At 32.7% G+C, this 10,824-nt stretch overlaps 1 long non-coding RNA gene across 1 annotated transcript; it reads left to right on the top strand.

Moving 5' to 3' along the window:
* Positions 1-6,493: 6,493 nt before the first annotated feature.
* LOC134268255 (uncharacterized) lies at positions 6,494-8,434 on the top strand. Its single transcript, XR_009992323.1, has 4 exons — positions 6,494-6,702; positions 7,003-7,100; positions 7,341-7,439; positions 7,807-8,434. It is a non-coding gene; the product is annotated as an uncharacterized LOC134268255 (long non-coding RNA).
* Positions 8,435-10,824: the final 2,390 nt, after the last annotated feature.

The following is a 10,824-nucleotide window of genomic DNA, read 5'->3' as shown; positions in this document are numbered from 1 at the left end:
TGCCAAAAATATACAGCACTGTTCTGCCAAAAAAAAAAAAAAAAAGCTACATCTTGTAGTGCCTGGCAAATTATCTAATCAAAATAAACTTAGTTGTTATTTTTTTTTTTTTTTTTTTTTTTTTTTGTAAGTGAATTAAAAATATGATAATTTAAATTAGTGCTTTGAAAAAAATTTTTTCGTAAAGACTGGATGAAATATTTTAATTATTCATTTTCTGATAAATATACAGTATGACTGTTCTCTTTCATACAAATCTCAACTTACAGTCTCCAGCATTTATGTCGGAAGACTCTTTCGACAAAGTTATGTACTGATAATTTTTCATCGAACGACTAACTTGGGTAAGCGAAAAACATTCCGAACAATCGTCTTTAACTGGTGAGTAGGTTTATTTTTATTTGCAAGCATATTAATTAATGCTTCTTATCGGAATGAGAATTTACCTACACTTACATTGCACTGCACTACAATGTTAAGTCAAAGACTTGATGAAATATTTTTAATTATTCATTTCTTAATAAATATACAGTATGACTGTTCTCTTTCAAACAAATCTCAACTTACAGTCTCCAGCATTTATGTTGGAGGACTCTTTCAACAAAGTTACGTACTAATAATTTTTCATCGAACGACTAACTTGGGTAAGCGAAAACATTCTGAAAAAAGGAACAATCCTCTTTGACAGGTGAGTAATTTTATTTTTATTTGCAAGCATATAAATGCTTCTTATCGGAATGGGAATTTACCTACCCTTATATTGCACTGCACTACAATGTTATGTCAAGCAAAGATTCGTAAGTCCAATTTTGTTTTACATGATTCTGTTTTATTGAAAATGAAGTTGAAAGAAAAACTTTTTTAGTATTTATTTTCTTTAAAAAAAAAGGGGGGGGGGGAGAGGTCAGACAGGATGCTTTTAAATAAAGATATCAGTGCAGTGCTGCAATTCATCTCATTGTAATTGCTTGACGTACTGTCTACTTAAAACACATTTGGTCTCTCATTATGAAATTTAACATTAAAATCAATAAGGTTTTATCTGCCTGACTGAGTGACGAGTGAACAATTTGAAACTCGATCAAACAAAGCGCCCATTGTAGAACAATCAAAGGTGCTTCTCAGTACTGCATGCTTACAGCCATCAAGCGGTACTTGTTTAGTGAGAAAAACTCACTCTACATGTAAGATCAGTCTTAACATGTGTCAGTGACTCTCTAGTCTTATATAGTATACAAGCTTGTAATTCATTAGTTTTGCCTAAACATTTGCATAATCGTTTTGTCTACGTTGTTCAAAGGGGCATGATTTGATTATCGAACTTTGTAAGAAACTTACATTATGCAAATTTTGGAACATATTTTTAGCCGCAAGAGTAAATTGTATATAAAGGTTGACTTTGGAGGGTGGATGGTGGGGAATGATTCTAAACCCTTAACTAGTTTTGCTTGTTGAAATACAAGTATAACTGCACCATACTGCACTCTGCTGCAATTCTGTGCAATACATTGTACTGCCTAGCCAATCAAAATAAACTTAGTCAATTTGTTGTCATTGAATTAGAAATATCATTAAAAACTTTTTTTTATTTCATTTAGTGTATTGAAAAAAAGTAAAAAACAAACTGGATGAACTATTTTATTCACATAATGACTGTTCTCTTTCATATAACTCTCAATTTACAATCCAAAAACTTTCTGTCGAAGAGCTTTTTCGACAAAGGTACGCATTGATAATTTTTTATCAAAGGACTAGTTAGAGTATGCGCAAAACAATCGGAAGAAATGATCAATCCTCTTTGACTGATAAATGTTTTATTTCTATTTGTGAGAGAATTAATCTATTTTATCTATTTAAAGATAATAAGATTGTAAGAATTTGACTTGAATGCAATTCATATACAGTGCAAACTTTAAATTTTTCTTAATTTGTCTTTTGAAATAAAAGTTGGAAGGGATTTTTTTGAATTCATATTAAATTAAGTAAAATCTGAATGGATTTTATTTAAATCAATTTTCTTGATATACAAGATTGTTCTTTTTCATATGAATCTGAATTAACAATCCAGCAATTATGACAAAAGACATGTTGACAGAGTTAAGTATTGATCTTTTTTTCTTTTTGAAATCAAATGACCAGTTAGCATTTGCCAAAAATATACAGCACTGTTCTGCCAAAAAAAAAAAAAAAAAAAAGCTACATCTTGTAGTGCCTGGCAAGTTATCTAATCAACATAAACTAAGTTGTTTTTTTGTTGTTATTTTTTTTGTTTTTTTGTTTTTTTTTGTAAGTGAATTAAAAATATAATATTTTAAATTAGTGCTTTGAGAAAAAATTTTTCGTAAAGACTGGATGAAATATTTTAATTATTCATTTTTTGATAAATATACAGTATGACTGTTCTCTTTCATACAAATCTCAACTTACAGTCTCCAGAATTTATGTCGGAGGACTCTTTCGTAAAAGTTATGTACTGACAATTTCTTATCCAACGACTAATTTCGGTAAGTGAGAAACATTCTGAAGAAATGAACAATCCTCTTTGACTGGCGAGTAATTTATTTTTATTTGCAAGCATATTAATGCTTCTTATCGGAATCAGAATTTACCTACGCTTATATTCCTAGATTATAGAAAATGCATATAGTTCCTACTGTGTATTCTAACGCGTTGTGACAACGTTCTGCGTGTGTTATAGAAATTTGAATGTCGTGGATTGCTAACGAATTTCATAAGGAAAAATACACGGAATATAAATATATGTGTGTAAAGACCCTCTGAGTATAACAAAGGCAAATCAACAGGTTGAAGGGGGATCCGTATCACAACTCTCTTCCTCTGAATTTTCAGAGTTATTGTCACTGTCTAGTTTGTTTAGTATGCGAGAGCATCAATGGTTGATTTACTGCATGTTGTTTAACGTCCCTCTTGAGTTTTTTTCACTCATACATGTATGGAGACGCCACCGCTTACCGTTGGAGAGGTACAAATTTTGTCTTATACTCGGCATGCACTCAGCGTCATTGAACAGTGAGAAATCTTTTTCGTGCCAGCACCTACTGCGAGACGGGACCTCGGTGGGATTCGAACCCGCGACGTAAGGATCGACTACTTACTTCGCGACTCTAGAGCAGACGCTCTAACCACTGCGCCATGCGGGCGATGCAAGAGCATCAACGATAGTTGGAAACGTGGGATAATCTGCATAACGGGCAATTTGTATAGTAGTGAATACGTATGCAGTATATTGCACACGTTCACGTAGTACCGGTATTGGAGATTTTTTTTTCTTTTTGGACAGCAAGACAAGAATGACTAAGTTCATCCAGTTTTAGCTGCAGATAGCATTATGGTTTTATATTTTAGCGTCAAACACTGAAATATATAAAACCATAACACTGCAGTTTCTAATCCAGTTTGAGACAGTCGAGACTACATTGAATCTATAAACAGTGTACATGTATATACTCGTAATGTCGTTTTGAGAAGGAAGGGGGGTACAATTTAGAGTAACCTTTTTGGTAACTCACTGTTGACGGGATATAAATTATTTTTTTTTTTTCATTTGACTTAATATATCTTACATTTTTTATATGATATCAGGAACGTACTATCGTTTTTAAAGAAAAAGGGGGTGCATGTGTGAGCAAACACTTTCCTTACAAATCCTGTGGAGGAAAAGGGATTTAACATTTTTATATAAAATCAAATGTTATAGTAAAACAATGTTTGAAAAAGGGAAAGATGGCTTCTTTCAACTTTCATCTATGTGCCTGTGAAAAGTTATATAAACAGAACATTCTCATTATCCAAACCGTACTATATTTGTAAGGGGTACATAAAATAAAACGTTTTTTAAATACATTTCTTGTATGGGACACAAATTACACTTTCAATGTCTTATTTGTACGATGATTTTTCTTTCTTTTGGCTGCTTCACATTTTAAATATATTTGATACTATTTTAACAGTCACGATTGAAAACTGCTAAAGGGGTAAGAATTTCATGTGCATCGATAATATTTATGTCCCCGTAAACGAAGTTTTGGGGGTATATAGTTTTTGTCTGTCTGTCTCTCTGTTTGTCTGTTTTTCCGAAAAAACACTTTTATCTTGCCCATAACTTTTGATTTAGTGGAGCTATAACTTTTATATTTCATATGTGTATTCCTTGTGACAAGACCTTTCTTTGGGTACCACCAAATTTGACCTTTTGACCTTGACCTTGGAGATTGACCCACTTTTACATGAAAATTTTAAACTTTTACTTTGGCGATATATTTTGAACAGTAGATACCAGGACATTTATACTTTGCATATGTAATGTTTCTTGAAAGACCTTTCATTAGATACCAACAGCCTTGACCCTTTGACGTTGACCTTGTAGATTTCCGTACTTGTGAAAAACTTTAAGCTTGGCCTTTTTTTTGAACGGTAAGGGATATGGTTTTCATACTTCATATATGTAATCCTTGTGAGAAAACCCTTCATTGGATACCAAGAACTTTGACCCTCTGACCTTGACCTTTGAGATTGACCTACTTTAAAAAAGCAAACCTTTACCATCCTTTTTAAAGAGTTAGGGCTAGTGCTTTCATACTTTACATTTTTAATTCTTATGACAAGACCTTTCATTTGATATCAAGAACATTGACCTTGGAGTTTGACCTACTTTTTAAAAAATTGAACGTTGGCCATAACTTCTGAACGGTTAGGGGTAGGGCTTTCAAGCTCTACATAAGTATTCTATGTGGGAAGACCTTTCATTTGATACTTATTACATTGACCTTTTGACCTTGACCTTGGTACTTGGTACTATTAAAAAAACTTTATTATTGGCTTACTCTCAAATTTCACAATTGTTTCCCAGTGGGAATACCCTACTTTAGGTACCAATTAATTAATTTTGCATTTAAGAAAAGCATAATATTTGCTATGTTTCCATACGGGGGCATCAGTGTTTCACAAACACATCTTGTGTCTGACGTCACGGCGTCAGACAGTACTAGATTTAACCAGGGCTTACATATGTATGCAGTCGTTTTTTTAAAATGTTTAGATAGTTCGATGGTGGAAATTTCGATACATGCATAAACTCCAAGGTTCGTCCCAGGAGGAAACGAGCTTTTATTTACATTACTGAATGATCTTGTCTTTAATATAATCCGTGCTTTCATCTTTGGACATGCTCGCTTCAGTTCTCTATAAATAATGCCTTATCATATAAATCTCACTGTTTTGTGCTGTGTATCAAAGATTAAGTCATTTTACATGTTATGTTTAAATAATTGATTGCTCATTTTCAGTAAAATTATGCTTGGCTTTACTATATAAACATCACCCTAATGTAGATTTTCCAAAGGGTTTGGAAAAGTTTTGGAATTCCATGGAATTACAATCACTTCTATACCAAACTTGAAAAGTGTGTCTGGAAGTTTTTAATATTTTGGAATTTGAAAAAAAAAATTGGACTTAGACATTTTTTGGTTTGGAAACTCATATAAATCTCACTGTTTTGAATTTGTAGAATTATTAAATGTATACATGTATCAAAGTATGTCATATGCATATAAAGATTTGATTGCTTATTCTTTATTATGTTATAGAAGATTTAAATGATTTTATTAAATTTTTCATTTCACATGCTGAATACTATCATTTAGTAAAAAAAAAAGTATTTAAAAAAAAAAAAAAAAAGGTTCGACCGAGATTCGATCCCGGGACCTCTCACATTTGAAGCGAGTGACGTATCCACTAGACCACGGAGTCACTTTACACTAAGAGAAGTATATGCAGAACTGAAGTCACATACATGTATATATTCATGTTTTCATGTTTCACAATCCATGGTGTTTGATTTATTTAGCCTTTATTAAACAGTTATAATAGATGTAATAAGAACATAAAGTCCGCCGAGAACCTGTTTTATACGCAATAACTCTCCTCATGTCCCTGCGCTAAAAATAGCGACATGTAATACTATAAATACTAATAAAACAAACGGGGCGGGGCACTTTGAGAGGGGCGAGAGACGTCCTAGTTTTGTGTCAAAATCTTCTTGAAATATCGCCCGGAAATGATAGTGTTACACACAGACAGAATGTATAAATTTACGACCTTGAACTTTGACCTTTTGACCTCAAAATCAATAGGGGTCTTCTTTAACAGGGAGTTTTATATAAAATTTCATTGCGATAGCTCAAAAAATATCGTGTGGAAACGAAAGTGTTTTAACAGACAGAATTTGCTTATTTATGACCTTGACCTTTTTTTGACCTCAAAATCAATAGGGGACTTCATTAGGCCACAGGGAGTTGTTAGATATAATTTCATAGCAATAGCTCAAATGGTTCTTGAGATATCGTGTGGAAACGAAAGCGTTACAGACAGACAAAAAAAATTAATATCCCCCACTTTTCAAGCGGGGGACAAAAAAAATGATAAGATGAGAAACTTAGCCATTTTCTGCGCTGGAAAACTGTGGAAAATTACTTTGATTTTTTTAACTGTCGAATAATAGTACAATAACATCGGGCTCGAAGTCGGGCTCGATGAACAATTAATTTAAACAACACGCCGAAATTCAAAAATATCGAATGCCATGTTGATGTTGCACAGAAGGAAAGTTGGAAAGAGGGTGTCTAGAACAGGGGAATCATGTTTAGCTTTGGATGGAAGAAGATGAAGACATTTTAAGACCTGGTAGGTACAATATTGTACAGTATTTTATGTGTCCTTGAATGAAGAACGCTTCTGCTACTGTTCATTAGGCCTAGTCTGGACACCACACAAAAACTGCCCGACGGTGAAATCGTTAGTTCACTATTTCAATTTTGTAATAATTTAAGATCATGGATTTAAACTCAAATTTCCTCGTTTGGGATCGAACTGATGTAAAGCATTAAGATAACATTTACAGAGTATGATGTACAATGTAATAAATTATATATTTTTAATGCATGTTCATGATCATTTTCAGCTCTTATTTTAATTATTTTATAGTTGCTGCATAGTGCCTGAGATGATCACCACAGCGATGGCGTTTTATAACTTGGTGGATGTAGATGCTTAGCCAATCAGTCACTAGGCTTGTGACTATGGTGAGAACTAGCTCAAATTATCATTCAAACCAAGTAAACTAACTTTGATTTTATTAATCCATGCCTATTAGCTGAATAGCATAAGATTAAAAAAAAATTATTGCAAGTTTGCCATGTAAACAAAATTTAAAGGTTTATATTCTTAACACGCTTAAATTCCTTATTCTAATAATTTAAAACAATGAATTCTGACAGGTAATCTAAACGTGCTAACTGCACAGGCATGCATAATTATTTTAGATCAAACATGCTGCAATCATCTACTATGAAGTAACCATCCATTCTACAGGAATCCCTATGCTCACAAGGACAAAAGCTGTACGAAAAAAAACCCAAAAGGTCAGATTTCTTAGTTATTTTCAAATCAATAAAATCACATCTTTTTCAGTATCAGTCAGGCCTCAGGCATTGAGCTTGAGCTCTAACCTTTTCTTTTTAGCTCACCTGAATCATTTTAAGGCCTAAGTGAGTTTTTTGATCAGTGTCTGATGTTGTCTGTCATCTATAAACTTTTCACATTTTTATATTTATCAGAATTAATCCTAATTTGAACAAAAAAATGCAAGATAGTGAATTCATATTCTACGGTAAACTGATTTGCCAGGTCGAAAAAACCAGTTGTTTTGTGTAGTTTTAGTTTATTATTTGTCATATATTTATATGGATATCAATAATGATGCATCTTAATGGTCATCTTTTCTTTCAGAAATTGTGCAAGGAAAGTTTGAAGTGTCTGTGGGAATGATCATCATCCAACTTTCTGAGCCTTCGTACTGAAAATGAATGCGTTTGTGACACCAATTATCTGTCAACCCTATAACATAACCATTTACTAATTTCATGGGATATCAGGGAGGAAGTGATTCTCTAGCAAACACGTCGGAAGTTTTGGATCTTCATTAATTGGGATCTTTGGCACGTACGTTGGGGGAAAATACTTTAGCATCTGTTGATTTTATGGGATCTTTGTATCAATATAGTTGTGTAGTACATATTTTTTGCATTTAATACATGTGTTTGTCACTCTAGTCATTAACTCTGTACCAGTACATAAGCCACTGGCAGTTCATTGTAAATGTATACTCTGTTGAGGTTTCGATGACCTCTCCAATTCCATGTCCAATGTCATTTAATAAAACTAACTTCTTATTTTAGAAAATGCAGACTGGAGTATACTAAATACATGTATATCTTAACATGATTATCATTAATTTAATCAAGGTGATTCTCCAGTAATCATATTCTTCTCTGGATATTTTTGTAAATAACCTTTGTTGTAAAATACTTCCAGTGAGAATACATTTAAAAAGTGTGCTTATATTGTACATCTGAGATTATAGGCAATATTTGTCTAAAAAAAAAAACATTGTAAAACAAACAATGAATTTTTTATTTTGAAAATATAGATTTGATGTATGAACCAGAAGTCTCTGTCGAGACTGTAGCTCTACTGGTTTGTACTTATCAAAAACCATTGCACTATTTTATGTATCTTTGTGTAGTCGACTTGTGTGCCAACTTATTTTGAAATCAAACTAAAACTGTAGAAGGAGTAGCGTTTTAAAGGAATTTCACAGAAAATTCTATTTTTAGTAACCATGGCAACACCGTTCATCGAAATCAAAAACCGATGCACTATTCTATGTATCTTAGTGTAGTCTACTTGTGTGCCAAGTTATATTGAAATCAGACCAAAACTGTAGAAGGAGTAGCGTTTTAAAAGAATTTCACAGAAAATTCTATTTTTAGTAACCATGGTAACACCGTTCATCGAAATTGAAAACCAATGCACTATTTTATGTATCTTAGTGTAGTCTACTTGTGTGCCAAGTTATATTGAAATCAGACCAAAACTGTAGAAGGAGTAGCGTTTTAAAGGAATTTCACAGAAAATTCTATTTTAGTAACCATGGCAACACCGTTCATCGAAATTAAAAACCGATGCACTATTCCATGTACCTTAGTGTAGTCTACTTGTGTGCCAAGTTATATTGAAATCAGACCAAAACTGTAGAAGGAGTAGCGTTTTTAAGAAATTTCACAGAAAATTCTATTTTTAGTAACCATGGTAACACCGTTCATCGAAATCAAAAACCGATGCACTATTCTATGTATCTTAGTGTAGTCTACTTGTGTGCCAAGTTATATTGAAATCAGACCAAAACTGTAGAAGGAGTAGCGTTTTAAAGGAATTTCACAGAAAATTCTATTTTTAGTAACCATGGCAACACCGTTCATCGAAATTAAAAACCGATGCACTATTCCATGTACCTTAGTGTAGTCTACTTGTGTGCCAAGTTATATTGAAATCATGTATTTTTTAAGAAATTTCACAGAAAATTCTATTTTTAGTAACCATGGCAACACTCGAAATCAAAAACCGATGCACTATTATATGTATCTTAGTGTAGTCTACTTGTGTGCCAAGTTATATTGAAATCAGAAAAACTTTCGTTTTAAAAGAATTTCACAGAAAATTCTATTTTTAGTAACCATGGTAACACCGTTCATCGAAATTGAAAACCAATGCACTATTTTATGTATCTTAGTGTAGTCTACTTGTGTGCCAAGTTATATTGAAATCAGACCAAAACTGTAGAAGGAGTAGCGTTTTAAAGGAATTTCACAGAAAATTCTATTTTAGTAACCATGGCAACACCGTTCATCGAAATTAAAAACCGATGCACTATTCCATGTACCTTAGTGTAGTCTACTTGTGTGCCAAGTTATATTGAAATCAGACCAAAACTGTATAGCGTTTTTAAGAAATTTCACAGAAAATTCTATTTTTAGTAACCATGGTAAACTTCATCGAAATCAAAAACCGATGCACTATTCTATGTATCTTAGTGTAGTCTACTTGTGTGCCAAGTTATATTGAAATCAGACCAAAACTGGAATTTCACAGAAAATTCTATTTTTAGTAACCATGGCAACACCGTTCATCGAAATTAAAAACCGATGCACTATTCCATGTACCTTAGTGTAGTCTACTTGTGTGCCAAGTTATATTGAAATCAGACCAAAACTGTAGAAGGAGTAGAGTTTTTAAGAAATTTCACAGAAAATTCTATTTTTAGTAACCATGGCAACACCGTTAATCGAAATTAAAAACCGATGCATTATTTCATGTATCTTAGTGTAGTCTACTTGTGTGCCAAGTTATATTGAAATCAGACCAAAACTGTAGAAGGAGTAGCGTTTTAAAGGAATTTCACAGAAATTCTATTTTTAGTAACCATGGCAACACCGTTCATCGAAATTAAAAACCGATGCACTATTCCATGTACCTTAGTGTGCCAAGTTATATTGAAATCAGACCAAAACTGTAGAAGGAGTAGCGTTTTTAAGGAATTTCACAGAAAATTCTATTTTTAGTAACCATGGCAACACCGTTCATAGAATCAAAAACCGATGCACTATTCTATGTATCTTAGTGTAGTCTAGTTGTGTGCCAAGTAATATTGAAATCAGACCAAAACTGTAGAAGGAGTAGCGTTTTATAGGAATTTCACAGAAAATTCTATTTTTAGTAACCATGGTAACACCGTTCATCGAAATTGAAAACCAATGCACTGTTTTATGTATCTTAGTGTAGTCTACTTGTGTGCCAAGTTATATTGAAATCAGACCAAAACTGTAGAAGGAGTAGCGTTTTAAAGGAATTTCACAGAAAATTCTATTTTTAGTAAAAACCGATGCACTATTCCATGTACCTTAGTGT

This window comes from Saccostrea cucullata, unplaced genomic scaffold (genome assembly GCF_032062105.1).
Source record: "Saccostrea cucullata isolate Sc308-1 unplaced genomic scaffold, CSIRO_AGI_Scuc_v1 ctg5269, whole genome shotgun sequence".
NCBI classification, from domain to species: Eukaryota; Metazoa; Mollusca; class Bivalvia; order Ostreida; family Ostreidae; genus Saccostrea; species Saccostrea cuccullata.
Note: the sequence above shows the minus strand (reverse complement) of the source record. Positions and strands in the feature narration are given on the sequence as shown.